This window comes from Triticum urartu, chromosome 7A (genome assembly GCF_056163025.1).
Source record: "Triticum urartu cultivar PI428250 chromosome 7A, HENAU_Tu73, whole genome shotgun sequence".
NCBI lineage: Eukaryota > Viridiplantae > Streptophyta > Magnoliopsida > Poales > Poaceae > Triticum > Triticum urartu.
This window is the reverse complement of record NC_141879.1, coordinates 574,843,120-574,870,756: the sequence shown is the minus strand read 5'-3', so window position 1 is coordinate 574,870,756 and position 27,637 is coordinate 574,843,120.

Sequence of the window (27,637 nt, the reverse complement as noted above, 5' to 3'; positions counted from 1 at the left end):
TGCATGACATGAGAAACTATAATCTCTAATTGTCATTGCAAACATGTTTAATCATAACGGGCTGAATCATGGATGCTAGGTTAAAAATATTTACACGGACAGGACAAGTCGAGTTCATAGCAGTTTCTCTTTGACACGACCAGCTCATCAAATGTCACCATTATTTCCTTTCACTTGCATGACCAAATGATATGAAAATAATAATAGTGCAAGAGTGTCGTGGACTAAGCTAGAATCTGCAAACATTTTATTCAACAGGAGAAAACAAGGTAAAATGGGCTCTTTATTAGTTCAACAATTATTCATATCAGAGCCACTCAACATTTTCATCGTGGTCTTCTCCTCGGTACAAATCGAGTAAAAGAAAAGAAATTCAGAGAAACACACTGAAATATTTTTGGAGTTTTTGGTTTTCTTTAGCAAGCAAAAAACGAGAAAAACTATTTACACGGGAAAGCTCCCAACAAGCAAAAGAAGAACAAGGAAATCTTTTTGGATTTTCTTTTTAGTACTACTACTAAGCATGCATAGAAAGTAAATTAACTACAACTAATTTTTTTGGTTTTTCTAAAGTTTATCAAACACACAAGAAGAAAGCAAGAAAATAAATCTAAGCATGGATGATACAATGAAAAAGTGTGAACACCGACAAATGGAATGAGTAGACATGAATGTAAAGTCGGTGGAAACATGTACTCCCCCAAGCTTAGGCTTTTGGCTTAACTTGGTCGTCGATTAGTATCCTGGAGGGTAGTATGGATCCTGAGGAGCGGGCATCCACTTGTCCCACTATGGAGGCTCCTCCTGTGCTGCCTCCTCAGCAGCCTGAGCGTTCTGGTAGGCGATGATGTCCGCGGGCATGATCCTATATCCGCCCCTGGCAGCAGGATCAAACAAAGAAGGAGCAGGCAATGGAATAATATCACGAGTCCTCACACTAAAAACCAGGTTATACGGAATAGGGATGTGAGGAGAATCGATATCGGTAAAATGGTGGTGATCCATGTCTGCATGGTCTAGGTAAACTTTGGTCAGAGGGAAATCATGAGGGTGTCTCTCAACCTCGAAGTGAGCTGCCAAACGAGTAGCAAAAATACCACCATGTATTTCACCCTGGGATTTATTAAGATGGAGGCGTTGAGCCACAATAGCTCCCAAGCTATGAGTGTTGTCGCCCTCTAGTGCTCGGCGTAAAATAGCAAAGTCTGGTGCACTGAGCGCACCTACTTTCTTTCTAGCAAGCAAGCAATTAGCAATAAAGCAAAATAACGTACGATAGGAAAATGTATGCTAGCAGCCATGGTGGCTGACACTCCTCTATCATCACCCACTGTCAGAGTGCGATAAAATCCTCAAACCCAGCCGGCCTAAGCTCAGCCAAGCTCCCATCAGATGGGATCTTGCATATGTCATAAAACTCAGTAAGTGGTATCTGATGGTTTTCAGGATATAAATCAAAGCTCACTTCAGGAGGATTATTTCTAGGCAAGAAAGTAAAGCTCGGAACAAAGATGTTTGTGAGAATGTGGTGCTGGTCACACTCATCTGCAATGAAGTCAGTGAGGCCGGCATTAGCAATATATTGCATGAACTCCTCAAGAATTCCAGCCTCTTGCAGGAACGAGATGTGCGCCCATTCGCATGGCCGTACTTCCGCCAACCTTTGGGGGTGGAGATCACTGTCAGAAGACTTTCCAGTAACACCCTTGGAGTTCTTCTTAGAGCCAAACTTCCTGAAGATATTCATGTTCGCGTACAATTTTTCCTATGAATAAAAATCTGAATTTTTATTCCAAAAAATTTTCTCAACAAAACTTCACAAAATTGATAGAAACTACTCATAGGGATACATAGAAGCCATAGAAAGCATTCAAACTACTTAGAACACTAAGAATTTAACACGCAAGCACATCTACAGCAGCACCAAGAGTAGCTAATTACTCAAAGTATAAACCACTAAAACAAAAACTAATTGTACAAATGGTGGAGTCACATACCAAGCAACAATCTCCCGAAACAGTTTCAGAAACGGAGCTTCGAGCAAAGAGATCGAAATCTGCGGGTTTGAGCTCAAGAACACGGGAGAGAGAGCAATGGGGATTTTTTTTCTGGAGGTAAGTGATGATGTGGGCTATAGAGATAAGTGAGGGGGCCCATGTGGGGACCACAACCCACCAGGGTGCGCCTGGGGGTGCTGGCGCGCCTAGGTGGGTTGTGCCCACCTCGTGCACCTCCCTCTGGTATTATCTGCACCAAAAATTCTCAAATATTCAGAAATAGAATCGTGTAAAAAATTTCAAGGCATTCTGAGAACTTTTATTTTTGGGTCATTTTTTATTGCACTGGAAATTTAGAAAACAGACAAAACATGGCATTTTATTTTATTTAACAAAAACAGAGAATAAAAAGTAGGGACATAAAGTAGTGCTTCGTAAATTCATCAACTTCATACCGTTCAAAAATGATCCATTAATAAGGTTGATCAAGTCTTATTAACAACCACTTTCGATTAGCATGAAACCGAAGAACTTTCGTAAATCACTAAGTTGCCTCTATGGGGATATGCATTTCCCCAACAATAAGTATTTCATATTTGTTTTTTAAAGTAGGTAGAGGTATTTGAAAACTTCCAATAGTGATTGTCAGAGATTTTTCAATAACATTAATACCATTCACTTGGAATTGTTTCTTCGGAAAGTGCACCATATGCTCATTACCATTGATATGAAAAGTGACCTTGCTTTTATTGCAATCCATAACAGCCCCTGCAGTATTTAAGAATGGCCTACCAAGGATAATCGACATGTTGTCGTCCTCAGGCATCTCAAGTATAACAAAGTCATTCAAAATAGTAACATTAGCAATAACAACGGGCACATCCTCACAGAGACCGATAGGTATGGCAGTTGATTTATCAGCCATTTGCAAAGATATTTCAGTAGGTGTGAGTTTATTCAAGTCAAGTCTTCTATATAAAGAGAAAGGCATAACACTAACACCAGCTCCTAAATCACACAAAGCAGTTTTCACATAACTCTTTTTGATAGAGTAAGGTATAGTTGGTATTCCTGGATCTCCAAGTTTTTTAGGTACTCCATCCATAAAAGTATAATTAGCAAGCATAGTGGAGATTTCAGCTTCCAGTATTTTTCTCTTATTTGTGATGATGTCTTTCATATATTTTGCATAAGGAGGCAATTTCAAGATATCAGTCCAGCGAGTACGCAAAAAGACTGGCCTCGGCATTTCAGCAAAGTGTTCAAATTCTTCATCATCATTATTTTTAGTTGACTTAGGTGGAAAAGGCATAGGTTTTTAACCCACGGTTCTCATTCTTTAGCATGTTCCCTAGCAACAAAGTCTCTTTTGTCATATCTTTTATTCTTAGCTTGTGGGTTATCAAGATTAACAGGTGGTTCTATCTCAACATCATTATTTGGTTCTTTATCATTGGTTGGTTGACCGTCTTCATGAACCTCATCATTAACTTTTTCATTATCAGTATGTGAGTGTTCATTACCAGACTGAGTTTTAGCATCATAGATAGAAATTTCATTATCATTATCAGGAGGTTTCTCTATTTCAGGTTCACTAGGAGTGTGCAAAGTCCTATCATTTTTCTTTTTCTTTTTCTTTTTAGAAGGACTAGGTGCACTAGTGTTAGCTCTTTGTGAATCTTGTTCAATTCTTTTAGGGTGTCCCTTAGGATAAAGTGATTCATGAGTCATTTTACCTCCTCTAGTTGCAACTCGATCTAACAGCAAAGTCATGCATATTATTATTCATTTCATCAAGCAATTCTCTTTGTGATTTAGCAACTTGTTCTAACTGGGTTTGAACCATAGAAGCATGTTTTCCAACACTCTAACATCATTTGATATTCTAAATAACAAGTCACTCAAGCTAGCAATCATATCAGAGTTGTGTTTCAATTGGTTCATAACATTTGCATTGAAGTTATCTTGTTTTCTAATGTAGTTTTCAAACTCATAAAGGCATTGACTAGGATGCATATTGTGAGGATTATCACTATCATTGAAATTCATAGGAGAATTCACCTCTACCACCTTAAGCATTGGTGGTGTATTAAGCCCATGTATTTCTTCAATAGGAGGTAAATTTTTAACATCCTCAGCTTTAATACCTTTTTCCTTCATAAATTTCTTTGCCTCTTGCATATCTTCGGGACTAAGATATAATATACCCCTCTTCTTTGGAGTGGGTTTAGGCGGTGGTTCAGGAGTAGTCCAATCATCATAATTTTTCAATATGTTATTCAATAATTCTTCAGCTTGTCCAATAGTTTGTTCCCTGAAAACACAACCGGCACAACTATCCAGGAAGTCCCTGGAAGCATCGGTGAGTCCATTATAGAAGATATCAAGTATTTCATTTTTCTTAAGAGGATGATCAGGCAAAGCATTAATTAACTAGCAAAGCCCCCCCAAGCTTGTGGGAGACTCTCTAATTTAGTTTGCACAAAGTTAAATGTTTCCTGTAAGGCAGCTTGTTTCATATGAGTAGGAAAATATTTTTCAGAGAAGTAATAAATCATATCCTGGGAACTACGCACACAACCATGAGCAAGAGTATTGTACCAAGCTTTAGCATCACCCTTTAATGAGAAATGAAATAATTTGAGAATAAAGTAATAATGAGTTTTCTCATCATTAGTAAAAAGGGTGGCTATGTCATTCAACTTAGCAAGATGTGTCACAACAGTTTCAGTTTCATAACCATGGAAAGGATCAGATTCAACCATAGTAATTAACTCTGGTTCGACAGAGAATTCATAATACTTGTCATCAATAAAGATAGGTTAAGTAGCAAACTTAGGATCACATTTCATTCTATCATTCAGAGATTTTTTCTTTATACTTGTGTAGTAATTTGTCTAGATCATCTATATCATTGCAAGCAAGAATATCTCTAGTTTTTTCTTCACTCATAACATAACCTTCCGGTACCTTAGGCAATTCATATCTAGGAAGGCTAGTTCTAGCAGGTGTTTCAGGAGTTTCAGTTTCAAGCTCATCATTAGATTCAACAACATCATGTTGTATAACTCTAGCAATTTGTTTATCAAGAAATTCACCAAGTGGCACATCATCATTATCAAGCAAGGTACTAGCATCACCATAAGCATCATTCATAGTAGAAGTAGCATCATCAATAACTTGCAACATATCAAAATAAATAGCATGTGGTGGTGTTGCAAGTTTATTCATAATAGAAGGTGAATCTAAAGCAGAACTGGATGGCAGTTCCTTACCTCCCCTCGTCCTTGAGGGAAATATCTTAGTCTTTGGATCCTTCAGATTCTTCATAGTGATAATATGATAATAATCCCAAGTGACTCGACAAATATAGCTATGCTCCCCGGCAATGGCGTCAGAAAAGGGTCTTGATAACCCACAAGTATAGGCGATCGCAACAGTTTTCAAGGGTAAAGTATTCAACCCAAATTTATAGATTCGACACAAGGGGAGCCAAAGAATATTTGAAGGTATTAGCAGCTGAGTTGTCAATTCAAACACACCTGGAGATTAATTATCTGCAACAAAGTGATCAGTAGAAAAGTAGTTTGATAGTTTCAATAGTAGTAGCAGCAGCAATAGTAACAGTAACAGTGATAGCAATAATTTTGTAGCAGCAGCAACTTAGCAGAAACAATATGGAATAGTTAGTAGGCATTGGCTCAGTGACTTGTTGGATGACATTCATCATGTGACAGTTATAACATAGGGCGATACAACACTAGCTCCAGTTAATCGATATAATGTAGGTATGTATTCCGTAAATAGTCATACGTGCTTTATTAAAAGAACTTGCATGACATCTTTTGTCCTACCCTCCCATGGCAGCGGGGTCCATATTGAAAACTAAGGGATATTAAGGCCCCCTTTTAATAGAGAACCGGAACAAAGCATTAACACATAGTGAATACATGAACTCCTCAAACTACAGTCATCACCGGGAGTGGGTCCGTTTGTTGTCACTCCGGGGTTGCCGGATCATAACACGTAGCAGGTGACTATAACTTGCAAGATCGGATCTAGAACATGGATATAATGATGATAACATAAACGGTTCAGATCTGAAATCGTTGCACACGGGCCCAAAGTGACAAGCATGAAGCATAGAAAAGTCATAGCAACATCAATCTAAGAGCATAGTGGATACTAGGGATCAAGCCCTAACAAAACTAACTCAATTACATAATGAATCTCATCCAACTCCTCACTGACCAGCGAGCTTACGAAGGAATTACTCACTCCCAGTGGGGAGCATCATGGAATTGGTGATGGAGAAGGGTTGGTGCTGATGAAGAACGAAGATCCCCCTCTCCGGAGCACCAAATGCACTCCAGATCTGCCCTCCCGAGGAAGAACAGGGCTTGGCGGTGGCTCCGTCTCGTGGATCGCATAATTCTTTCTCCCTGATTTTTCTCTTTGAAAATATGGATTTTATTGCGTTGGTTTCAGGGTCAGCAGGCCACCAGGTGGGTACAACCCACTTGGGCGCGCCAGGAGAGGGGGGCGCGCCCTAGTGGGTTGTGCCCACCCAGGGGCCCCTCTCTGGTGGGTCTTGGCTCTAGTAATTCTTATTATTGATATAAAAAATCCTCGCAAAGTTTCATTCCATTCTGAGAACTTTTATTTCTGCACAAAAACAGCACCATGGTAGTTCTACTGAAAACAACATCAATCCGGGGTTAGTTTCATTCAAATCATGCAAATTAGAGTCCAAAACAAGAGGAAAAGCGTGAGAAAAAGTAGATACGTTGGAAACGTATCACCGGTACATTCAATGTACTGCGGATGCAACGTATCATGTTGCAGGATTATTTCCTACGACGGGTGAGTTCCGTTATTGGGTTACGGTCTACACTCAACCTGCTGATGGAGTTGATGGGACTCCACACCCGATTGTTTGTTTCCGCTGAGACTTATGAGGTATATATCAGTTTTACGTTATTTATACATGTGATTGCACTTTGATATATACACTGATGTTCTGTGTGTGCCAGCATACTGATATAGGGATGGCACTGATACAGAGAGACTTGACTGATATACACTGATATACACTGCCACGGGTGTCGGTGTCCTGGGAAAGGGGGTACCCAAACTTGCCTGCCTGCGGCCCACGACGTGGCTCCATCAATGACCCGGTATGGCCCAGCTTCAGCAACAATGATCCAAGAACCTCGCGAGGGATCAAGCCTCACGAGGCGGACGACACCAAGACCTCCCTGGGGGCCGCCTCACCAGGTTGGCTCCCGAGGAGCGGAGATATCAAGGCAAGGTGCACCTCGCGAGGTTCATGTGACGTGAGACATGACGACCAAGGCCAGGTGGGCGCCAGCGGGCGTAGTGTACCAGTTTCCCCTTTGGTACCAAGGAGTCAAGCGCGGCCGCGGAGTCCCGAGGAATCAAGCAAAGGTTTCCATATCGGTGCAACAAGACCCAGACTGCCAGGATGACAGGATGGAGATCATCGCGGAGCCCACCGTAGCGTCACCACCAAAGCCTTTTGCAGGCGAAGACTACTTTTATCAGGGTGGCTTGTACTAGTTGTATCCCTTCAAATTTGGCCGTTGAGGAATCCCTTCCCGCCTACAATTGGGAAGAGGACCAAGGCCACTATAAATAGGACCTAGCCACCACCATATAGGGGATCAGATCCATTCCACCCTGACCACCTCACTAGCTCATCGAGCTCAAGAACACCTCACCTCCTGAGGCTATTCATCGACTGTACTAGTTCATCGTCAGCCCCTCAATGCAATCCACCACAAAGCTGGAGTAGGGTATTACACCGCAAGGTGGCCCGAACCAGGATAAACAGTTGTCTTCCTTGTCCCTTGGGTTTGTCAAGTGATGACCCACAAGTATAGGGGATCTATCGTAGTCCTTTCGATAAGTTAGAGTGTCGAACCCAACGAGGAGCAGAAGGAAATGATAAGCAGTTTTCAGTAAGGTATTCTCTGCAAGCACTGAAATTATCGATAACAGATAGTTTTGTGATGAGGTAATTTGTAATGGGTAACAAATAATAAAAGTAAATAAGGTGCAGCAAGATGGCCCAATCCTTTTTGTAGCAAAGTACAAGCCTGGACAAATTCTTATATAAAGGAAAACGCTCCCGAGGACACATGGGAATTATCATCAAGCTAGTTTTCATCACCCTCATATGATTCGCGTTCGGTACTTTGATAGTTTGATATGTGGGTGGACCGGTGCTTGCGTACTGCCCTTACTTGGACAAGCATCACACTTATGATTAACCCCACTTGCAAGCATCCGCAACTACAAAAGAAGTATTAAGGTAAACCTAACCATAGCATGAAACATATGGATCCAAATCAGCCCCTTACGAAGCAACGCATAAACTAGGGTTTAAGCTTCTGTCACTCTAGCAACCCATCATCTACTTATTACTTCCCAATGCCTTCCCCTAGGCCCAAACAATGGTGAAGTGTCATGTAGTCAATGTTCACATGACACCACTAGAGGAAAGACAACATACATCTCATCAAAATATCGAACGAATACCAAATTCACATGACTACTTATAGCAAGACTTCTCCCATGTCCTCAGGAACAAACGTAACTACTCACAAATCATATTCATGTTCATAATCAGAGGGGTATTAATATGCATAAAGGATCTGAACATATGATCTTCCACAAAATAAACCAACTAGCATCAACTACAAGGAGTAATGAACACTACTAACAACCACAGGTACCAATCTGAGGTTTTGGGACAAAGATTGGATACAAGAGATGAACTAGGGTTTGAGATGAGATGGTGCTGGTGAAGATGTTGATGGAGATTGACCCCCTCCCGATGAGAGGATCGATGGTGATGACAATGGTGATGATTTCCCCCTCCCGGAGGGATGCTTCCCTGGCAAAACAGCTCCGCTGAAGCCCTAGATTGGTTCCGCCAAGGTTCCTCCTTGTGGCGGCGGTGTCTCATCCCGAAAGCTTGCTTATGATTTTTTTTTCCAGGGCGAAAAACTTCATATAACCAAAGATGGGCACCAGAGGCCTGCCAGGGGGCCCACGAGACAGGGGCACGCCCAGGAGGGTATGGCACGCCCCTAACCCTCGTGGATGATGGGTGGCCCCCCTCCGGTGCTTTCTTTGTTGAATATTTTTTATATATTCCAAAACTGACTTCTGTGGAGTTTCAGGACTTTTGGAGTTGTGCGGAATAGGTCTCTAATATTTGCTCCTTTTCCAACCCAGAATTCCAGCTGCCGGCATCCTCCCTATCTAACAATCCCAATCGGTGAAATAGTATCTCTATTGGCAAGCTTAATTGTAACATCAATACCTTCTATCTCAGCAGATGCAATATCATGCATAATTTCTTCATATAAAGAATGAGGTATTGCACTCGTGTGATGCCCGGGTAATTAAGCTACAGTAATTCCACGCTAATGATGCCATGTCACCTCGGTTATTGTTCTTAATCTCGCGTTAGTTTGAAACCGATTCAAATTCAAGTTTGAATTAAAGTCAAACGATAAAAGTTCACAAACATACCAAACAAAAATGTTCCAAGTGTGTCACATATTCCATAATTAAATATGGTGGTGAACCAACATTTTTGTATAGTGTTTTAATGACCTATTATAATTAAAACTATGAATAAAACAATTATTAAATGCTTTAATTACTAAGCAAATACTAAACTATTAAATTAAAGTGCCAAATTAATTGTGGCAGAAGCCTAATTATAAATAATAATTTAGAGGTAGCATTATATTTTAAAAATCTAAAATTAAAATGAAACTAAAAGAAAATAGAAACGGATAAAACAAACAAAAAGACTCCCCTGGGCCAACCGACCCAACAGGCCAGCCCAGTCGGCCACCCGGCCAGCCCACTAACCCCATCGACCCGCTGCGCCCCCCCCCCCCCCCCCCGCGACCAGACACCACCGCCATGGACCGTCGTCGCCTGCGGTCGTCGTTGGCTCCTCTCCCCTCCTCTCTGTCACCGAACCGCCTCCCCAACACCGCCCCGACGTTCTCTTCTCCTTGCCAGAACGCTTCCTCGCCGGACCGCCATCCCCGGCCCCGTCACATGTCGTCCCCGACTTCCTCCCCGACAACCGCTGCCATTTCCCTACGGCCCATGGTGAGGCCCTCGGCCTCCTCTTCTCCTCTCTGCTGCCTCGCCCCCGTGCCGCGCACCGTGCGCCCGCCGCCACGTCTCGCCGCGCTCACCGTCCTTAACCCCCGCTCGTCGCCGTGCTCCATGCGGGCACACGACGCGCGCACCCTGCCGACCCATCGCCCGCACGTGCCTACGCCCGACGCGACACAACCGCCGCTACCGTGTTGCTTGGCCTCGCCCGCGTCGCTATGGACTGCAGCCGCCCGTGCCTCCTGTCCCCTGTAGCTCCTGCTGCTGTTGTTTCTCCCCTCCCCCCCGCGTGGCACTGCAGTCGTCTGCGCCGGCCCGCAATGGCACTCGTCGCTGCTCCTGACCTCCCGTGCGTCGCGCCCCTCAAGCAGAAGCACCGCCGCCGCCCCGCTCAACGCCACTGCCTCTACGCTCCACCTCCGACCGCCCCACGACCACCACCCGATTCGCCGTTCAACGGGCTTTCCAACGCCACCTCCCATGTGAGCTCCCTCGACCGGAGTCGGCCTGCCGGCGATCGCCGGAGCCGCCGGATTAGCACCGGTGGTTACTGAACCCACTAACACCCCCTGCCTATGACACAGGGGGCCCACCACCTGAACGTTTTATAAAAAAGAAGAACTAAAAAATAATTAAATAAATTATTAATTAGAGAATTAATTAACTTAATCAATCCTGGTTAGATTAACCTAATTGAGTAATTAACCTAATTAACATTGTTTAGTTAACTAATTAACTCTGATTAAACCTGCTAATTAAATGTTAACAAATAATTAGTCTTCAGCCTATGACATGTGGGACCCACACGTCAGTTTGACCAGTCAACACCCCTGTTGACGTCATGCTGATGTCAACAAACACTATTCTGGATAATGTTGAGTTAAAATAATTAAATAAATGCTAAAAATGTTTTAAATCTTTTAAAATCAATATAAAATAAACCGTAGCTCGGATGGAAAAACTTTGCACATGAAAGTTGCTCAAAACGACGAGATGAATCCGGATACGCAGCCCGTTCGCCCGCCACGCGTCCATAGCATAGCGAACATGCAACTTTCCCCCTCCAGTTCATCTGTCCGAAAATGCGAAACACCGGGAATACTTCCCGGATGTTTCCCCCCTTCGTCGGTATCGCCTATCCCTACATTAGGTCACCCCTAGCACAACATATTGTCGTCTCTTGCTTTGTGTTACACCTCCGTTACTTCTTTCCGGTAGACTCCGAGACTGCTGCCGATGTCCGTGTATTCGACTACATTGAAGATGACCCCTCCTTCTTGCCAGAGCAACCAGGCAAGCCCCCCCCCTTTGATCACCAGATATCGCCTATTCTTCTCTCTACTGCTTGCATTAGAGTAGTGTAGCATGTTACTGCTTTCCGTTAATCCTATCCTGATGCATAGCCTGTCTTTTCTACTACTGTTGTTACCTTTACCTGCAATCCTAAATGCTTAGTATAGGATGCTAGTATTCGTCAGTGGCCCTACATTCTTGTCCGTCTGCTATGCTATACTATCGGGTCATGATCACTCGGGAGGGGATCACGGGTATATACTTATATACATCATATACGATACCCGTGGTGACTAAAGTCGGGTCGGCTCGTTGAGTACCCGCGGTTGATTCACGGATTGGGGGCTGAAAGTACATACTTTCCCGACGGCCCTCTGTGTGGATCTTTGTGGCGGGGCAACAGGGTAGGTCGAGACCACCTAGGAGAGAGGTGGGCCTGGCCCTGGTCGGCGTCCGCGGTTATTTCAAAATAACACGCTTAACGAGATCTTGGTATTTGATCTGAGTCTGGCCACTGGCCTATACGCACTAACCAACTATGCGGGAACAATTATGAGCACTCGACGTCGTGGTATCGGCCGAAGCCTTCGTGACGTCAGCGACTGAGCGGCGCGCGCCGGGTTGGACCGCGTAATGCAACTTCCTTTGTAATGGAGGTTGCTAGGTCTGCTCACCGGCCATGTACACAACGTGCAGGTGTGCAATGGGCGATGGGCCCAGACCCCTGCGCGCTTAGGATTTAGACCGATGTGCTGACCTCTTTGTTGTGCCTAGGTGGGGCTGCAACGTGTTGATCTTCCGAGGCCGGGCATGACCCAGGAAAGTGTTTCCGGACAAAGGGGATCGAGCGTGTTGGGAAATGTGGTGCACCCCTGCAGGGAAGTTGATCTATTCGAATAGTCGTGTCCCTCGGTAAAAGGACGACCCGGAGTTGTACCTTGACCTTATGACAACTAGAACCAGATACTTAATAAAACACACCCTTCTAAGTGCCAGATACAACCGGTGGTCGCTCTCTCACAGGGCGACGAGGGGAGGATCACCGAGTAGGGTTATGCTATGCGATGTTACTTGGTGAACTTACCATCTAGTCTCTTCTACATGCTGCAAGATGGAGGTTGCCAGAAGCATAGTCTTCGATAGGACTAGCTATCCCCCTCTTATTCCGGCATTCTGCAGTCCAGTCCACATATGCTACCCTTTTCCATTTGATACCAATGCATACATATGTAGTGTAGCTCCTTGCTTGCGAGTACTTTGGATGAGTACTCACGGTTGCTTTGCTCCCCCCTTTTCCCCTTTCTATACCCGTTTGTTGCGACCAGGCGTTGGAGTCCAGGATCCAGACGCCATCGTCAACGACGACTCCTACTACTCGGGAGGTGCCTACTACTACGTGCAGGCCACTGACGGCGACCAGGAGTACTTTAGGAGGATCCCAGGCAGGAGGCCTGCGCCTCTTTCGATCTGTATCCCAGTTTGTGCTAGCCTTCTTAAGGCAAACTTGTTTAACTTATGTCTGTACTCAGATATTGTTGCTTCCGCTGACTCATCTATGATCGAGCTCTTGTATTCGAGCCATTGAGGCCCCTGGCTTGTAATATGGTTCTTGTATGACTTATTTTATTTGTAGAGTTGTGTTGTGATATCTTCCCGTGAGTCCCTGATCTTGATCGTACACGTTTGCGTGTATGATTAGTGTACGGTCAAATCGGGGGTGTCACAACTCGCACTAGCACCCATATCACATAAGACATGATAGCAATGATCTCCTATTTTAACAGAAATAACACGCATGCCTACGACAAGTCTATGTTTATTTTTAGTATCGGGTCTAGCAATTCTAGCAGCTTCATCACAGAAGTAAATAACAAGAACATCAATATTATCGGACAAGAGATCTTTAACCATAGCAATACTAGGTTCAACTTTAATTTGCTCAGAGGGTGTAGGTGTTCTAGTATTACTCTTACAAACCACAACTGAAGCTTTAGCATGATCCTTTATTCTAGCAGGGAAAGGTGGTTTCTCAATATAAGCAGTAGGAACAATAGGATCAACATTATAAGTGATAGTCTTTTCTTCAACTTTAATAGGTTCAACTACTTTTACTTCAATGGGAGGATGATATTTAAGCCCCTTCTCCTTAGGGTGATCAACATGAGTAGCAAATGATTCACAGAAAAAAGCTACTATCTTAGAGTCAAGTCCATACACTACAAAAAAAGACACATCCGTGACCTTTTGGGCCGAACGAAAAAAATTTATGTCATACTTATGACACTTCTATGACGATAATTGTGACATAACCCGGTATCATCATGATGTGGTGGGCTCCTACTTCTATGACAAAAAATCATGATAGAAAATGGGCTTTTCGTCCTGGGTGGGCCGGAGACGCAGCTGCATGACATTCTTTGGGCCGTCCATGACGGAAAAAACCGTGGTAGAAGCGAGGGCGAGGAAAATATCGGGGTGTTCCCGGTTACGGTGGGTGGTCGGGGCCGAGCGATGCGCGTTTCTTTCGTACATGCACGCGTGTGGGTGCGAGGCATTGGGCTCTAACTGAACCCGAGCGAGGCGTTGGGCTCTAACTGAACCCAAGCGATTGCACTACAGGCTACGCGTTACTGAACCAGAGCGATCGATTGATGGCTGTTAACTGAACCCAATCGAGCGATTCCTTCGCTACTGCTGCTAACTGAAGTCGATCGATGCTGCCTCTGGATGAACAGTGAGCGTTGCTGGGGGGGTTTGGATGAACAGTTCCCGATGGGGGTGGATGAACAGGACCCCGTGGTGTTGCCTCTGGATGAACAAGACCCTGATCGATCGAGCCGGTTGGGGCTGGATGAACAGGACCCTGTGTAGGGCAGGATGAACAATAGACGGTGGAGGGCTGGATGAACAGTAGCCCGTGGAGGGGTGGTTGAACAGGAGCCCGTGGAGAGGGCTGGTTGAACAGTAGCCGGTGGAGTAGCGCGCGGTGGAGGCTGGATGAACAGGAGCCCGTGGATGAACAGTCGCATGTGGAGGCTGGAGGAGGTCGACGGTGGATGAACAGTAGCCCGTGGAGGCTGGAGGGGGTCAACGGTGGAGATGATCAGTATCCCGTGGAGTCCCGTTTTGCGGTACGCCACACCCCTCCCGATGAACATGACCCCTGTTTCGACCGTAGCACTCCAACACAAGTCTGTTTCCTCCGTTTTGCGGTACGCCACACCCCTCCCGATCAACAGGACCCCCGTTTTGACCGTAGGAGGTCCGTTTCCTCCGTTTTGCAGTACGCCATACCCCTCCCGATGAACAGGATCCCATTTTGAACGTGGCCAGTCGAACACAAGGTCGTTTCCTCTGTCCTGCGGTATGCCAGGCCTCGTTTCCATCGGCTGTTCCGTCCAAGCCCTCCCAATGAACACGACGACGCATTCCGTTCCGACCCAGCCGGTTGGCTCCCCATGAACACGACGATGACACAGTTTCTCTGTTTCGACCCAGCCATGTACACGAGCCCTGGCCATACGTATGCGCGAGTAGGCGTTCGAGACCCTGTCTATATGTACGTATGTGGCTGTATTTTCTTTCTTGTACACTGGCCGCTGTATGTATGTGTACATGCTACGTGCGTGCCTCTACTACAACACGTGTGCGCCTCTACATCGACCAGTATGTACGTACACGTTCGTGACCAGAATGACAATGCTACGCAGGCACTTCCTTGCGTGCGAAGATGTAGCTGGTGGGTCCCAGCTATCAGGAGGGCGAATCATTTTTTTGCCCGGACGCACTTCCTTGCGTGCGAAGATGTAGCTGGTGGGTCCCAGCAGTCAGGGGGAAACGTTTTTTTCGCAAAATACGGTGGCCCGTCCGGTGGGTCCCCGCTGTTAGGTGGAGGAATAATTATTTTGCGCGTAATAAGGAGGCACTTCCTTGCTGCGGCCGTGGACCCAGCTGTCAGCCTCTCCACGTACAATCCACGTCCGATGGAAGCCATTCCTTGACCATGTTGACCACGCCGCGCCGAGAGCACCAGGGCGGTGGACGACGGCGAGGCCTAGGAAGGGGACGACGCGGAGCCGGGGAAGATGCGGCAGTGGAAGCCCGCGCGGAGAGGAGTACGAGGGTTCTCTGGTTCGGCTGCAGTGTGAGGCTGCCGTTGCCGCAGGGCCTGGCCAGCGGTGGAAATGGTAGGGAGCGGTGAGGCCTCCACGGCAGCACAGCCGGCCACGGGAGGCAGGAGCATGCAATACGACCGGCGCTGCTTTGGGTGGCTGGAGCAACAAGACCAGAGGTTGAAGAAGCACTACGGTCGTTGGATGGACATCGTATGATCACTAGAGCTAGAATCGTTCATATTGACTAAGTTGACAAAGCACTCTATACCCGTCAACTTAGTAGGCCCACAAGTCAGCCTCCCACGAAGGTGGGTCCCATCCAGCAGGGGGAGTATTCATTTTTTTGTGCGTAATAAGGAGGCACTTCCGGTGGGTCCAAGCTGACAGCGGGGGGAAGGTTTTTTCACGCAATATGATGGCATGTCTGGTGGGTCCCAGCAGTCAGGGGGCAAATGTTTTTTCATGAAATACGGTGGCCTGTCCAGTGGGTCCCCGCTGTCAGGTGGAGGAATCATTATTTTCCACGTAATAAGGAGGCACTTCCTTGCTGCCGTCATGGACCTAGCTGTCAGCCTCTCCACGTACAGTCCACGTCCGATGGAAGCCATTCCTTGACCATGTTGACCACGCCGCGCCGAGAGCACCAGGGCGGTGGACGACGGCAAGGCCTAGGAAGGGGACGACGCAGAGCCGGGGCAGACGCGGCAGTGTAAGCCCGCGCGGAGAGGAGTATGAGGGTTCACTGGTTCGGCTGCGGTGTGAGGCTTCCGTCGCCGCGGAATAACAGGGGGTATGGGTGAGTAGAGGGATGGCCTGGCCAGCGGTGGGAGTAGTAGGGGGCGGTGAGGCCTCCGTGGCATCACAGCCGGCCACGGGAGGAAGGAGCACGCGACACGACCGGCGCTACTTTGGGCGGCTGGAGCAACAAGACCAGAGGTTGAAGAAGCACTACGGCCGTTGGATGGACATTGTACTGTCACTACATCTAGAACCGTTCATATTGACTAAGTTGACAAAGCCCTTGGTACGCGTCAACTTAGTAGGCCCACAGGTCAGCTTCCGAAACAGTGCGCCCCAGATGTCAGGGGGAGGAATCATTTTTTGGGCGGGTGAAGCTAGAATATCCAAGATTGAAGAAGAAGCACGGCATCCGTTGGATGGACATCCAACGGCCACTGCTGCTAGAACCGTGTGTTGACTATAATAAGTTCACAAAGCCTTGCATATGCGTCAACTTCTTTTTTTAGGGCACGCATCAACTTAGTAGGCCCACAAGTGTGTGGGAGAGAACTTATAGCCCATTTGCGATTTGTAAGAATGTATAGCCCATTTTTGAATTCTAATGGAATTTACTACAGCCCATTTACAGTTTGTTAAAAGTACAACCCATTTTCTAGCTAGGACAACGATTAATAATTTCAACCAACCGTTTCAAGATAGAACTCAATAAAATTTCCCACTTTTTGATGGGATCCGAAATATTTTTATCTTGAAATTTCTAGTCAGATTGAATATAAATTTGTATTGCGTAAAAATCTAACGAAACATTGCGCGCGCAACAATTAAAAATTAAGATTTTCAAAATCCATAAATAATATTTTAAACTAATTCCGTGCTTGGTGCATTTTTTTATAGTTACTCCCTAGTTTTTATAATTACATCCCATTTATTATTTTTTAAAGCCCATTTTCCTATTAAGCCTAATGCATCCCTCCTAGGAAAGATGTGCAGCCCAGCGGGGCGGAGAGTAACAAGTTGACCTTGCTTGGATATCCCTCAAAAAATGTATAGCTGGGCTAGCCATTTTCATCTTGAAAAAAATTTAATATCTAGGCTGGATATCTGTCCCTAGAAGGGCCATAGCCCGCCCAGTTAATACCCTTCTCTCCTCTGAACAACAACGAAAACATCACCAAGAAAAACTCTACAGTGCTCACGCCTCAAAAACACAAATACTGCTCGAGCTGCTTGGTTCCAACTGTCGGCCGCACCTTGTGCAATTCTCTCGTTTATTGACTACATAGGTTCACAATGGTGTGGGACCGTGATGTCAGGAAACCAGGAGGAAGCAAAAAAATAGTTGTACATAATAAGGATGCACTTGTGTACGTACGGCTATGGCCCTAGTGGGTCCCTACTATCAACCAGTCAAAATAAAGTCATCTCCTGAATCCTCATGTTCATTGACCATGATAACAATGCTCGGCGCCACGGCAAGTGCAACAACTCGAAGGACGACAGAGAGGGCCTCGCGGGCCCTACGGATGGTTTGATACAGCGCTCGCTGATCATTCAGGAAGCCAGGATCATCGGACACCTATGAGCACCTTCGAGAGACTGAGACGGCATGAAACGGTAAGGTCGCGCTTGGGAGCTCTAGTTTATTTCACAACTATATTAAGATACAAGTGTAATTTACTCGTCATGGGAAACAACGCGTAAAATACAGGCGTAATGAAACCGAGGGCCCGAGGTCTATAAGTAAAACCGGCGGGTTACGCGTGTAATTTGAAAGACCGGTGTATATTTTACTAGTCAAAATCAACCAACCAAGCACTTCGCCCGAGACCATTTGCTTTTATTTACAAGCGTCAGTTTTACAAGTGGTTTTGGTTGGAAAACGACGATCCAATCACGGCCTAATATGATGAGTTGGTCGGAAGATCATATGGTTTCACATCTAACCTACCCGACTTGTCGTATAGGCTATGAATGAAACATAAGACGATGAACTTCTTAAGCACGGAAACAACAGAAGAGGATGATCTTCCTAACAAGCAAATCACTGGCATTATATCGACATGCAAAACAATATGAATCATTATTCTCAGGAGGCACGATGAACGGCTCATGATAACGCATGCCACCACATTCCAAGCTCAACTTTGCAATAAAACACAAGGCCTCGCATTACATAGATAATATTCAGAACAAACTCTTAAAATATCTTACATAAGTCAACATTCATGTGACTATGCATCTCAGCAGAGTAAATATTTACTTCTGAACTAAAGACAGGAATAGGAAAAATGATCGACGTTGCTCACAGCAAAGGGTGTCCCACTCAAAAATATCAAATGCATGTCTTCTGGCTAACATCAATTAGCAAAAATTGACAAGGTTTTCCAATTCCAATATATTAAACTAATGTCAACTTTGACAAGATTTTCCCATTCAAAATATGTAATGCCTATGATTGTGGAATGGGCAGGGTTTGTCATCTGATAGTCCGGTGGCTCAAGGTGACGACGAATGATTTGAGAACCATTCGATGTATTGTGCATGATGAAGTATTATTATGGAGGGCATGAACCATCTGAAAATTTTGTGCAGTTCCACTAAAATCAAGCTGAGCATCCCTGTGGATTTCATATTTATATGCTACCAGAAAACAAAGACACTTCAGCACACACATGAATATTGGCCCCAGTGTCAACCCACCAATCGGTGGACTAAACAACTGAAAGTACGTTAAACAGATTACCATACCCAGATGGCCCATCATTGTTGCTTAGAGTGACATTCACAGGCTTGGAGTCTTGTCCTGGCTTCTTAGTACTTGTTTGGGCACTTGTTTACTCAGTGTTCCTCCGAACCACAAGTAAAGCAGCCATCTCTGCAGACTAGTCATGTCACCAGCGTCTACTAATACTATGTAAAGCTTCTCGATCATTCCTTGTGTAATGTAGCGCAAACAGTGACAACTTCTTTCTGCGAAGTGGTAAGACCAACTGGACCCACTAATGCAGCAGTTTTCCTTAGACACATTGGCTCCTTTTGTGCAGTTTAACTAAAATCAAAGTCGGAATAAAACCAAGCTTTAATTTTGATATCCCTGTAAGCAACAAAAGGTATAAGGGAAACAATTACTGAGAAATAATGGTTGATGACTTGTACTCCCAGAAGAAAAACATCTACTGATCTACCTTATCTTAATGGGAAACAAAGCAGGAGAGTAGCAATTCTCAATCAGTGTGATTCATTCATATTAACTGAGACATTATCTTAACAACGCCTTGTTTCAACATGTATAAAGAACGACAAAGCAGGAAAGTATCATTGCTAAAACAATGCGACTGATTCATTTTAACAGAGACATTATCTTAACAATACCTTGGTTAAACATGTAGAAAGAACTACAAAGCAGGATAGTACCATTTGTAAAACACTGTAACTGATATATAATAACAGAGACATTGTTTGAACAATACATTTCTTAAACATGTACTCCGACCGATCCCTGACAGAAATGGTACTCCCACCGATCCCTAACAAGTGTTGCAGTTTTGAACTAAGATTCAGTAGTTAATTCTGAGGAAAGTAGGTACTGACCTTTCAAGACCAAGATTTGAAACAATGCCTGAGGTGGATCTAAAAGAGATCTCAACACATATATGGAAATCTGGTCTCATTTTGTGTAGTTCCACCAAAATTAAGCGAAGCAAAATGTCACAATAGCAACAAGTTGAATGGATATCCCCGTTTTAACAAAGGCAAAAAGGAATCACTTACTGGCCAATAAAGGAGGATGAAACATGCGGCCACAAAAATGGTAATCCCGCCAATCCCTAACAAGTGTTGCAGTTTTGAAATAAGATTCGGTAGTTAATTCTGAGAGTGGCATTGCTTAATTTTACCAGTGGCATTAGATTAACAAAAAGCATAAACAGTTCCAGGGGAGAGTGGGCGCAATAACAACATGTGCTTCCATCTACTTATAAAGGGGGTGATGTAGAGTTTGTTGTAACAAAGCAACAAGCATAATGTCTGGGTTGGTCCCATTTTTGTTCACTACTTAATGGGAAAAGACAGCAATAAATAGCTTCAATTCAACATTTATTTAAAACAGTACCAATACAAGTAGCACAGCATCTCAAAACACACTGCACGATCATGTGGATGAAGGCAAGTACAAAAATGTCATGACGCACACAAGATCACGTACGAATCTGCCAACACGAATAGGAAATCCAATCTTGTTTTACGCAGCTACTCTGAAATCAAGTAAAGTCTTCGGTGAGACATTTAAGTTTGCTATAGCAACAAGTTGAATAGATATCCCTGATTTAACAGAGGCAAAAAAGGAAACAATTACTGCCAATAAAGGAGGATGAAACATGCGGCCACAAAAAGAAGCATCTACCTTATCTTGATGGAAAACAAAGTATAGGATAGTAGAATTTCTAAAACGGTTGCATTGATTCATATTAACAGAGAAATTCTCTTAAAATATTTTAGTAGTTAATTCTGAGAGTGGCATTGCTTAAAATACAATAGCTTCAATTCAACATTTATTTAAAATAGTACCAATACAAGTAGCACAACATCTCAAAACACACTGCACGATCATGTGGATGGGACATGGGACATGGCAGCACCATGTGCGTCCACACGTATAAATGGGTGATGCAGAGTATGTAGCCAAGCAGCATATCTGTGTTGGTCCCATATTTGTTCTCTTTGAAACTTTTTCCATTGTGAGGGTAGCAAATCTAGTCCTGCACAAACTACCCGACCCCCAGTTTCTTTCCCTTTTCAACAAAGAGTTGGGTTCCTTACAGATGTGTGTACTGGGTTACCCCCTTTTTCCCTTTTCAACCAACAAGGCGGCTGGATAGCTAGTCTATACTACTTTCCCTCCCTCCTTTCCTCATTGAACCACGTCCTAGATTCATGCTCCACCCCACTGCACCCTTCTTTCCTCTTTGAACCAAGACCTAGATTCAACTACAGAATCAAAAAAGATCAGCATGCAGCTAGACCAATGACGGTTTCAAAGAAACTTATACCTTAGGGTCGTCGGGATGTGGCAAGGCGTGCGGCGGGAGGTCGGATCTGCCCACACTATGTACAGTAGCAAGGAAGAAGGGGTCGGTGGCCCTCCCGCACAAGCGCTAGGTGAAAGAGAAAAGCGCAGCTGGCAGTGGATTGCCTCCCTCGCCGAAGGCAATAGAGTGAACGCTGCACCTCCTCCCCTTCCCGGTGCGACGGGATCCGGATGCCTCCTTCGCCAGATGTCTGTGAGGGGGGTGAGAGAGACAAAGGCCACAACGCAGTCTTGTTTAGATCTGGTGAAGAGGGTGAGAGACGGTGAATATAGCAAACCCTAGCAAAGGAACGCTGAGCCTCCAGCGTGTATATATATATAGTGCAGCGAGAGTGTGGAGAGTGCAAACCCTAGCGAACAAGCGTTGAGGCTCCAGCTTATATATATACTGTAGTACGGACTGAGCTCCTATGCCTTAACTGCACCTGCTTTTCGCTGTATGATAGGTGGGCCAGACACATTTTAGGCCCACCTGTCATAAACCCAAAGGCAGGTGCACTAAAGTCAATGAAGCTACGTCCATAAGTACTCATGTATACGACTAATATATAGTGGAGTGGTTTTCTTATTCTCTCCATAACAATCGTTTTAAATTGTGTAAGTACGAAACGGAACTCTTTATTTAACGTACCAGTGAAGAAAACTACTACTCCCTCTGTTCCTAAATATTTGTCTTTCTAGAGATTTCCACAAATGACTACATACGGAGCAAAATGAGCTGGAGACAAAGTTGTGAGAAGGCTTAGAAATCAATACAAAACTTATGCTCTTAGTACCAACGTCGATCCTTCTTCGAGGAAACATTTGGTTCATGTGTGATAAAATTGCACCAACGTGAAAGACGACTGCGTCTCCAACGCAACCAAGGTGAACTGACGAAGGATATCATCTTTGTGGGTAACAAGCAAAGAGCACTGATGGAAGACAGCTTGTTTTTCATTGAAAATCGATCAGCTTCACCAGCCGACGCAACCATGAGGCGCAACCATGAGCATCGATAGGTCATCATGGTGATGCATCATCCATTTGGCATCAAGTTTGGGTGAGGCACCTATGAAGTTCGACAAATCCTCATTGTGGTATGTTTCTTCTCTGTAGTCAAGCTCGAGGAAGGAAGAACCATGTGGTAGAGGACAGTGAGGCGGAACAACAATGGCCATCCAATTTTGTGCAGTTCCACTAAAATTGAGGAAGACATGCTCGGGTATGGAGATATGCATCGCTGTTTCCAAAAATATAAAGAAGGGATATAGTGTTGTTACTTTGTTTTACAAGATTAACAACGACATCTCAATTGTCAATAAGAATTATGAAAAGTACACCAACAAACAGAAGCATCATGATTATCTTGATGGGAACTAAACCAGGATACCCAAGAAAAAAAAAGCATTTCTTCATTTAACCAGTGATAGTATTAGATTAGCAGCAGCAATAGGAGCATATGGACAATGACCGCACAACCACCATGTACTTTTTGTCGAAACAAAATGTATACCTCCACCAAGGCATACATCAGGACAACTTTTCGAGTGGCATTTCCTCTATAATAGTAGGTGATGTTGGACTAGCTGACGAACCCTAGCTACTATACATGGGGAGCTGGGGAGTAGTTGCATAGAAGAAAACCCGCATGCAGCGACCTGGGGAGCTGGACCAGTACAAGATGTTATACCTCAGGTGGGCGAGATGTCGCTTAGACGGGCGGGCAGGATCTGCCCACACGACGGCAGCGAACAAGGGCACGGAGGGCCTTCGTCTGTGCCAGCGCCGGCTCCGAGAGGACGGTGCAAATCGGCTTCCTCCATCACCGACGGCGACAATGTCAATGCTGCACCTCCTCACCTCCTGCAGCGGACGGAATTCGGCCGGATCTGTGACCACCGGTGAGGAGAGAGATAGTGTGGACACTGTCATCTTGTTTTGATATGGAGAGGGTGGGAGAGCGAGACGCAAGAAACTCTATCAAACAAGAGGCTATGATGGAGTAAAACAATCTCTCCATAGCAGTGGTTTTAAATAGAATACGCGTGTTCCCGAAAAAAGAAACGAAAACTGGCGGACAATTTTTTAACGTACCAAGAAAGAAAACTCGATCAAAAACACGCCCCCGCTTCCAGGTCACGAGAGTCGTCATGCACACACACACAGACATGCATATTCGTGTTTACGTAAAATTCCATTTCCATCTCCATCTCCAATCATATTTGTCCAACTGGCACATTATTTATGTTGTTAATTATATACGCGACAATATTAACGTACAACATCTCTTGTTTGCAGGCGTCCGGACCGCTGCCACGGCCGCTCCTGACCAACCCGAACCCTCTTCATCACCCACCCGTTCTTCCCGCCCGAAAAGGTCAGTGCCGCATTCAAGCCCGGCAAGAGCGGACGCGACCTCTCACTGGTGCTGGCATTGAAGCGGTGCGTCGGCCGAGAGAGTGTCGCCCGCGCCGCTTCCTGGTGGACGCGACTGCTCCGCATTCAAAGGTCGCAATAGCCGGCCACAACATGCATGTAAAAAGTTCTTGGGAGTCTGTGCTACAGCTAGCTGTCCTCCCCAACTCATCAATCTCTTCCAGTAGTACTAGTACTCCATGGCGCGATCCATCGACAAGCAGGCGGGAAAGTTATTGTATACTCGGTTTGCGGTGAGTGGCATGCCGAGGGACCGTGTGGGGTCGAGCCCTGGAGGAGGGTGAGACACGAACGCGACAGGCGTGATTTAAGTGTTGGTTTTGCTCGATGGTGCGATCCAACGAAACGAAACGTTGGTTTCTCTCCGTTTCCATTTTTTCTCCGAAAAAACGGAAACTTTCCACTCCATTTTCATTCCTACTCCAAGGTTGCCCCATTACAACATTCCATCAAATACAAAGTAAAACTAACACGCATGCTGATGCATCTCAATGATTCACAGATCATAGCCAATATTTACTTCACAACTAAAGAAAAAAGTTGTGAGAGCGTGTACGAAAGAAAAACTACGTATGGGGTCACTACGACTTAAACCCTAAACCCTAAACAGGATTTAATTTCCTAGCCAGGTAGAACCTGTCGAAGGAAAGACGGCTGACACCCTATGATCATACGATGCTTTTGTGCAGTTCCACTAAAATCGAGCTGAGCATCCCTGATGGCAAAGATTGAAGAAGTGTGATTAGAATAATAGTACTGCCACTAGTTCATGAGACATAAACTCATCACAAGTAGAAGCCGGTAGAAGTAGAGAAAGATCGACATGGAGATGGAGCTACGTGGGGAGCTGCAGCAGTGGAGCAAGCCGGCTCCAAAAGGAAGATGGACTACCTGGGACATCGGGCTGTAGTTAGAAGGGCGGTTGGGACGCGGCATCAGCCCATACCACGGTGACCCCCGATTGGGATGCACTGACTGTAGATTTTCTCCCTCGCCGATGTCGACCGCGTCTACGCAGAACATTGTTCCCTTCCCCTAGCTGCGGGATCAGGCCGGATATGTGACCAGCGGTGTGGCCACCATCGTTCCATGCTTGTGAACAGAGCAACCCAAGCAAGAAGGATTGTATCTTAGGCTCCTGCTAGTGTATATATAGTGGTTTTCTTTTTCTCTCCATATCAACCATTTTATATTGCGTGCGTGTCATTGAAGAGTGAAATGATGGTTGCTTCTTCCGACTAACTTACTGTGTGATTTGACTGCTCCTTTAGTGGCCCCTACACGTACTCCCCCTATGTGTATGCAACAGTCACACGTACACATGGACACAAAAACGCGCGCGACGCCCTAATGCATGCATGTCCGAGCACACGACGGAACACACACGGTCACGCTCAAGTGCTCAACCTACACGTGCATGCAAACACATACTCAGCCAAGGTGAGCTAGTGACCGTATAAACACCGGAGAATGTATATATTGAGTGTAATGAGAGTATTATGGAGTCCACTGACCATATTTTTACAAATATACAGTGACAGACGGTGTATTTATCTCATTTGAAATTAAGCCATATTAACCAGAGAGGAGGCAGTATGGACTACCATTACTTTGATGTGTCCCGTCAAATTGCCGAATGAGGAGAAGCTTGCACGCGGTGGCTCGCAGGACAAGGAGAAACTTTTGACTAATGCAAGCTGTCGTTCGCTCAGGCGGTGGACGTGCAACAGTTAATTCGGTGTCAGATTGCCAGAAGCATACACTATACTAGTACTATTATTGTTGCACTTCCCGAAGAGGCGAACAGCCAAGCGCAAAGTTTACTAGTACTACTACTATAGTCTATAGAGGTACAATAATAGTACTAGGAACCGGATGGAGGAGCGTCTGCACTCTTATTATATTTTTAAAATGTGATAAAGCAATCTTCAGCACATTTGGTTCTCTTCGAGGGTTCTCACATGTGATAATGGAAGTTGATTGCATGGAACACTCGCCACAATTCTCGCTTAATTCTGGCTCATATGTTGTTACAAATAGGAGCGCTCGGTAATATTTCCTCTTTTTTTGTTATTCAGCATGTAAACAGGTCAGCAAACCTTGCGGCGCATTGCTACATCTTGAGCTTGCATTGGTTTTCCCCGAAGAGGAAGGGATGATGCAGTAGAGTAGCGTAAGTATTTCCCTCAGCTTTTGAGAACCAAGGTATCAATCCAGTAGGAGCCCACTCTGAAGTCCCTCGTACCTGCACAAAGCGATAGCTACTTGCAACCAACGCGATTAGGGGTTGTCAAGCCCTTCACGGTCACTTACAAGAGTGAGATCTGATAGATAGAATATTTTTGGTATTTTTGATATAAAGATGCAAATAAAAAGTAAAAGAAAAGTAAATAGCAAAACAATATAAAAGTGATGGAGATTGATATGATGAGAATAGACCCGGGGGCCATAGGTTTCACTAGTGGCTTCTCTCAAGAGCATAAGTATTCTACGGTGGGTGAACAAATTACTGTTGAGCAATTGATAGAATTGAGCATAGTTATGAGAATATCTAGGCATGATCATGTATATAGGCATCACGTCCGTGACAAGTAGATCGAAACGATTCTGCATCTACTACTATTACTCCACTCATCGACCGCTATCCAGCATGCATCTAGAGTATTAAGTTAAAAACAGAGTAACGCCTTAAGCAAGATGACATGATGTAGAGAGATAAATTCATGCAATATGAAATAAACCCCATCTTGTTATCCTCGATGGCAATGATACAATACGTGCCTTGCTGCCCCTTCTGTCACTGGGTAAGGACACCGCAAGATCGAACCCAAAGCTAAGCACTTCTCCCATGGCAAGAACTACCAATCTAGTTGGCCAAACCAAACACATAATTCGAAGAGACTTGCAAAGATAACCAATCATGCATAAAGGAATTCAGAGAAGATTCCAATATTATTCATAGATAGACTTGATCATAAACCCACAATTCATTGATCTCAACAAACACACCGCAAAAAGAAGATTACATCGAATAGATCTCCACAAGAGAGGGGGAGAACTTTGTATTGAGATTCAAAGAGAGAGAAGAAGCCATCTAGCTACTAACTATGGACCCGAAGGTCTGAGGTAAACTACTCACACTTCATCGGAGGGGCTAGGATGATTTAGAAGCCTTCCGTGATGACGGCCCTCTTCCGGCGGAGCTCCGGAACAGTCCCCAAGATGGAATCTCATGGATACAGAAAGTTGCAGCGGTGGAATTAGGTTTTTGGCTCCTGTTCTGATCGTTTGGGGGTACGTGTGTATATACAGGAGGAAGGAGTAAGTCAGTGGAGCACCGAGGGGCCCACGAGGCAGGGGGGCGCGCCCTGGGGGGCGCGCCCCCCACCCTCGTGGCCACCTCTTTGATCCCTTGCAGTAGGGTCCTAGTCTCCTGGATCACGTTCGGTGAGAAAATCACGTTTCCGAAGATTTTATTCCGTTTGGACTCCGTTTGATATTATGTTTATCCGAAACACTGAAGTAGGCAAAAAACAGAAATTCTGGGTTGGGCCTCCGGTTAATAGGTTAGTCCCAAAAATAATATAAAAGTGGAAAATAAAGCCCAATATAGTCCAAAACAGTAGATAATATAGCATGGAGCAATCAAAAATTATAGATACGTTGGAGACGTATCAGGCATCCCCAAGCTTAATTCTTGCTCGTCGTCGAGTAGGTAAATGATAAAAAGAGAATTTTGATGCGGAGTGCTACTTGGCATAATTTCAATGCAAATCTTCTTAATTTTGGTATGAATATTCAGATAAGAAAGATTCAAG